The sequence below is a fragment of the Camellia sinensis genome, chromosome 3 (assembly GCF_055761805.1).
Source record: "Camellia sinensis isolate YWXY chromosome 3, ASM5576180v1, whole genome shotgun sequence".
NCBI lineage: Eukaryota > Viridiplantae > Streptophyta > Magnoliopsida > Ericales > Theaceae > Camellia > Camellia sinensis.
The window spans coordinates 156,575,631-156,582,342 of NC_138963.1; the positions used below are offsets into that span (position 1 = coordinate 156,575,631).

At 27.2% G+C, this 6,712-nt stretch overlaps 1 long non-coding RNA gene across 1 annotated transcript; it reads right to left on the minus strand.

Annotated features, from left to right (window-relative positions):
• Positions 1 to 1,702: 1,702 nt before the first annotated feature.
• On the minus strand, positions 1,703 to 3,633 carry LOC114267320 (uncharacterized). The gene is made up of 3 exons (XR_003630903.2): positions 3,495 to 3,633; positions 2,467 to 2,568; positions 1,703 to 2,099 (listed from the first exon to the last, which is right to left on the minus strand). It is a non-coding gene; the product is annotated as an uncharacterized LOC114267320 (long non-coding RNA).
• Positions 3,634 to 6,712: the final 3,079 nt, after the last annotated feature.

Sequence of the window (6,712 nt, forward strand, 5' to 3'; positions counted from 1 at the left end):
GATTGTGTTAAGTTTTTGGAAGTTGGCCTTCGGTAATTACGAATTACTGGCCATCACGGCACCAAACTACTAGGGGCGGTTTGGGGTCGTGACACTGTACATGTGAGAGATGGACCAAACCGTCGATCCTTCGCCGAATGCACAGAGGGGTTTTTGAGTTCGAGCTCCATTGGTGAGCCCACTTGATCTTTGACCTTTTTTACTGTTAATTTTCTTCAATTCATGCGATTCTAAAAATACCCATATGAAATCCTTGATAAATAGCTCTCAATTTGTTTGTGGGACCAGTGTTGGTTTTTTTTGTTTTCTAGCAATTATGGTAGCATTTCTTTTCAAGAGGCTTTGGAGATAGAGGGATGAAGTTATTTATGAATGTGCAATTCTTGAAAGAGTTCATGGAATTTGATGAGAGCATATGTATTTTTTTATGACTGGTTAGTTCTTTTTTGTTTTTGTTATTACTGCCAGTGATCTTGATAATAGCTGACTTTGTTGGTTTGGGGTTGGACTAGATTGCTGCAATTTGTTTTGCATTTGTACAAGTAGGGAATTCTATAGAGAGCGCGGCTTTTGATCTCTTCCCAATCATGGGTGGATTTGGTTTACTTGTTTGGAAGAGGAGTTTGGAGAAACTTGTCTCTACAGCTTAATTTGGGCGAATAAATATTGAGTCCTTATCTTGGATGCCTTTTTATTTTAGTGAACATTGTGAAGGATTGCACTTGGTATTTTGGGGAAAAGAAGATTTTTTAGGTGCTTGCGAATGGTTTAGGTGTATTAGACACTAAACTTGTTTCATTTCTGGACCTTATTGGTTTAACAATTTATAAATTGCACCTATTGTTGTGTGTGGTTTGTGCTGTTACCGGTGTCATTGTTGGAATTTTAATTGAGGACAGTATCATGTTGAAATCCTCCTGGATTTTCTTATTTTTAGTGTGTGCTAGTTGGTGTTCTACTTCTATATTGCAACTGCTATTGGCATTCAATATTAAAAAATATAAACTTTTATTGATGCCCTTATTTTGCCTTTTACAGATTTTGGATGTAGAAGGGGAAAAATGGGAGAGGTAAAGATGAAGATAGAAAGATAAAGCAAGGCCAAAGAATTTGACAGAGATGAAAGAAAACACAAGGATGAGGAAACATTAAAGTGAGAAAATTAAATTGAAGGAACAAATGTGGTTGGACTATTGAAGTGGCTCCTTTGGTTGGCATGAATAGATACTTGATTGATCGCAATGAAATTGGATCAAAATGAATGTAGTCAAATTAATATGAATGTTATAGATTAATATTTGCAATGACAATGTTGATTGAATAAAATGATATGCTGGTTGATTGAATGAAATAGTTTGTGTATCTTAGTTGAATGAAATGATTTAGCAATTTTGATTGAATGAAATGGTTTGAGCATCTTAATTGAATGAAATGTTCTTGATTGAATGAAATGCTATGTTGTCCTTTGGAACAACTAACTTTTCTATTTTTTTTCGATGTAGACCTTGAAACAACCAACTTCTCTTTTTGTTGTTTATTCCTCATGAATGATATGAAATAAAACAATGATATATAACAAACCCTGTTCTACAAATCTCATTCACTCACAATCAAAATTGCATAAAAATATATGACAAACTAAATTTTTTTTATCAAACAATCTCCTAGGACTCATTTGATCTATACAGAATGACTTTATCAATCTCTTAAAAGACTAATTAGATCTATATATCATAATCATCCTCAAATTTGCAATTCCATTAATACAATAGATGTAGAAAAAATGAAAAAAAATAAAAACTATGAAAATGATATTTTTCAAAATTGCTTCGTTTCACATGAATATCGTCAGAAGATTGTTTCAACTAGTTAGAATCAGTAACTTGAACGAAACATGCTCGGAGATGAACAACGACGACGCTTGATCATGAAATGAATTGATGACGATAAATCATAGTTGATATGAGAAGCAGTAATCCATATGCAGATAGTCCATTTCGTCGCTATCACGGAGTCATCAAGATTCTAGAGAGAAAAGAAACAGGATTTTCATGGCTGCATAGAGTATGTTCCACTGTCAAATTACCTTGGTTGGGCACCTGTATTCAATGATCGAAGTGAAGACGAGTCAAAAAATGAAAATTTTCAATGATCAACGACAATCATTACTTTGCTTAGTATACTTTAGAAAGACATATATTGGCATGTCAGCGTGTTTATATCGAGTCATACTCGTCTCTTGGTCAACCTATCTTACCAAGTCAAAAATCAAAGCAACACTAACATAGACACAATCATAACCATAGATGTGAAACTATCTTATCCAATTTGCATTTGATAATACAATAGTACTAGTTATATTGGATATTTCATTATATCATTTATATGTGAAAATGATAATGTTTCACTCCTATCCAAAACATTTGATTCATAAATTCAAAGTATATACGGACATTTATTGAATACCTTCTATATAATGGTAATACAATCTCTTGATGTCGAGGTTAAGAATTCCCCATTATGTGAAAATTGAATAAACAGAACTTCATTCTTATGGGACCTCAACACCTGCAATATTTTGAAACCAGCACATGTAAAATAGTTCAACAAAAGAATTATATATCATCTGCATTGCAAAACATTTTTGTTTGTCATGAAAATGAAATGATCACTTGAATATCCTATACACATCTGATACCAAGTGGTGTAAAATCAACATAAATTCTCCTAATATCTGATATAAACACATAAATTCTCCTAATATCTTAATCATATATACATATCTGATATAGTTTTGAAGAAAAAAGAATTCCACAACATAATTCTGTGAATTCTCTTCAGAATTCAAGAAGCCCTTAGAAGGAAAATCAAAAAACAAAATACAAATTTGATATAAAAAATTAATCAAATCGATAGAGTTTCAATTCATCAGTAACAATGAAAAAATATAGAGCTGAACTCCATATGAACACAAGAACTACCTCATCAAATTCAAGATTGTTCAAGTATCATTCAATCTCTTGTACTGATAAGTCTATAATATTTACATTTGGACTGATGAATCCATCCAAAAGTTATTGTATATCAAACCCATATTCTTAAAGATACAAAAACTCTAAATAACTTTAACAATTTTATTTTTTTATACTATTTTATTTTGGGATAAAAAAATCATTGGTTTGAGGTTTTCAACAGGTTTCCATAATCATACAATCAAAAGGTTTTCATAACATAATCATATAGTCAAAACAAAGACCTAGATTAATTATTCTATCAAACAACACCATTCAAGCCACAAAAATTGAAAAACCAAAGCCCCAATTGAAAGCAAAAATGATCAGATCGATCACCAAAAACAACATACAGCAAATCTGAAACAAGCAGATTCACATCTGTTTTCTGTCAAGGATGGGGAAAAAGAGAGAGAGAGAGAGAGACAGAAGGAGGAGGAGGTTGAGAAGGAGGAGAGATAGAGGAGGTTGAAAATCCATTACCGTCGCCTTGCCTCCGCCGCCACATCACACCGCATCGCATCGCCTCGCCGCCATCGCCCTCCTTTTTGTTTCGTATCTCTGTTTTTGCTCCTCGGGTGGGTTAGGGTTCTTAGCCTACCTCAAAGAGAGAAGACAATGGGCAAAAGAAAAGAAGAAAGAAGAAAAAAAAAAGACCAAAACGACGTCGTTTCATTACCACGGCAGGAAGAATTGCAGGGAACCACGGCAGAGGATCCGGACTCAGAACGGTCCATCCATTAACACCACCAACTGATTTGACTTCTTTTTTTTTTTTTTTTAAATTACAAAAAAAAAATATATAATTTGATTCTTATAATAAAATAAGTTCTGAATTTTTAATTTTATGAATTTAAATTCTAATTTTTTTGATTTATTTTCAATATAATAAATTATTTATCTATTTTTATTAAGTAAAATTGATGAAAAAAATAATATTTTAACTATTAAACTCAATGTAGGTATACTTAAAATATTTAAAATATCATTTTCTGTTGATTTTAATAATTTTTCCATCAATTTTAAATGAAAATAACTAAATGATTTAGATTAAAAACAAATATGAAAATTAAATTTTAAATTATCAAAACTAAAAACTTAAATCAAATATAAAAATTAACTTTTAAATTGTCAAAACTAAAAACTTATGGTCAAATCTTGAAGTTTTTCCTGTAATTTCTCCTTTTCTGTTTTATTATGCATGCTAGTGGAAGCACGTGCTATGTACGGTGCGCAAAAAAATTAATAATATATTTTTATATAAAATAATATAAATAGTTAAATTTTTGTATGCAAATTATGAAAATAAAGAAGATTGAAATTTACAATTTAAATCCCACAATTTATTTACTATTTTTTAATTTGTCACAAATTTAATCATGTAACTTTTAACCCCCTTACTAGAATTACAAACCTAGGTGAGCTCAAACCAAACAAACTTAAGTCGAGCTTAAAATTTTTTAAAGATTAAACAACTTAGTTTTTAATTAAGTGAGAACTTGTACAAAATTTCAAATTAAATTTTAGTGAAATTGGGCAAAAACAATAAATAACCTAAGAAACCAAAATAAAATTATATATATAAATTATTTACTAATTTATTTTTTTTAAAATAATAAATAAAATTAATTATAAAATTTAATATTAATGAACAAAAGAAAAAGCAATATACTTAAGATTTCCAATAGAATTTTTGTTGAAAATATTTTAAAAAATACACCTTTTAGGGTTGTTTGGGAAGTGTCACATTAGCTCACTTTTTTTTTTTTTTAATCTTTTTTTAATCACATCACATCTTTACTTTTCTACTTATCTTTTCATAAAAAGTAAAAAATTATATTATTCTTTTTGGATTACATCACATCTTTATTTTTCTATACATATTTTCGTAAAAAGTAAAAAGTTATACTTATTTTGCATTTCCCAAACTACCACTAAGATGATATTAAAAAAATTTACTTTTTATAATGCCATAAATAATTTAAATATGATTTTTTATAAATTCTTTTTAATTTAAAAATTACAATAAAATATTTAATAGAATAAAAACAATTTTTTTACAAAATAAAAATATTTGAATAAAAAAAGGTAAGAAGAAAATTTATTATGTTATTTTCATTTAATCTAAAAATAATTTTAGATAATAATAAATTATCACCTATAACCCTCTTTTTTTTTTAAATAAAAAAGTTTAACCAACTGTCACTTTTAATAATAAAAAAATTAGCATTTCTTTCTAATTTATTTTATCATAAGTAACTTTTTAACAATTTGAGTTAAAGATATCTTTATTCTTTATTTTAATTTCTTTAATTGACAATTGAGATTAAAAAAAAAAAAATCTAACAAAATACACCATGTTTGTTAAGTACTAAAAGGCTACATTTGTTTGGCAGATTAGGTTAGATAGAATTGTTAATGAGAGGGTTGTTAGTGAAAAGATTGTTAATGTGTGAATTGTTAGTGAAAGAATTAAGTAAAAGTGTGTTTGTTTTGACGATAGTGTGAGAGATAGTTAGTAATGGGATTCTTAAATTATTTTTATATAAAATAAATAAATAAATTATTTCTATATTAAAAAAAACTAAAACAAATATTAAAACAAACATGTGCACTTGGTCAAAAAAATAAAAATAAAAATAATTTTTTTTTTATATAAAATAGACTCAATCCTCTCACTATTTTTCTAATTCTATCCAAAATTCATCCAAGTTAATCTCCCTAGTGAGGGGGATTAGCAAACCACTTGGAGTAGCAATCCCCCTCCACAAGGAAGCAACCAAACAAGTTATAGTGGGACTCACCTCCTTACTACTCCAATCACATCTCCTAATCTCCCAAACAAACATGACAAAAAAGTTATGTTTTGCACTTTTGTCAAAAAAAAAAAAAAAAAAATTGTATTAAAAAAAATTATTGTTCGAGTCCTTATAGTTTAGAAGGATATAATTTTTCTCATAAAATTCAAAAAAAAAAGAAAAAAAATTAATAGCGATTAATAATTTAAACACAAATAGTTCAAACAAATTATATTTAGACCAATAATATTATGACACATGTGAATATTGATCTCATTCTAATTGCAATAATATAATTTTAAGAAGAATTTAAATTTGAAATTTTATTTCATAATTTAATAAATGATGGAAATTTTAAATAATGAATATTGATCTCATTCCAATTATAGTAACATAATTTAAGTAAGAATCGAAATTTAAAATTTTATTTTAAGAATATAAAATTAATTTATAGACCAATTACATTGTAACACGTATTAACAAAAAATTGAACAAAATAAAAAAAAATGAGAAAAAAGAATTACAACTTTCAACATTAATGAAATGACAATATTTTACAATTATAATAGTATATAGATATATAGATGTATACATAAATTATAGAATAGACCATTATTTAAAACTTATATATTATAGGATAAATCATTATAATTATAAATTTAAATTAATGGAATGCTTTCTACATTTAGTGCCTCTAAAATTTGAATTTTGAAAATGGATTAGTATACTTTCTATTTTTTATTTTAGATATTTGATATACTTTCCATTTGAAAGTCATAAATTTAGAGATATTAAATATATATATATATATATTTTTTTTTCTTGAATGTGAGCTATAGAGGATTTTTTTTTAATTATTTAAAATCAAAAAATTATAAATTTTAGTTTGAGATATTGGGACTC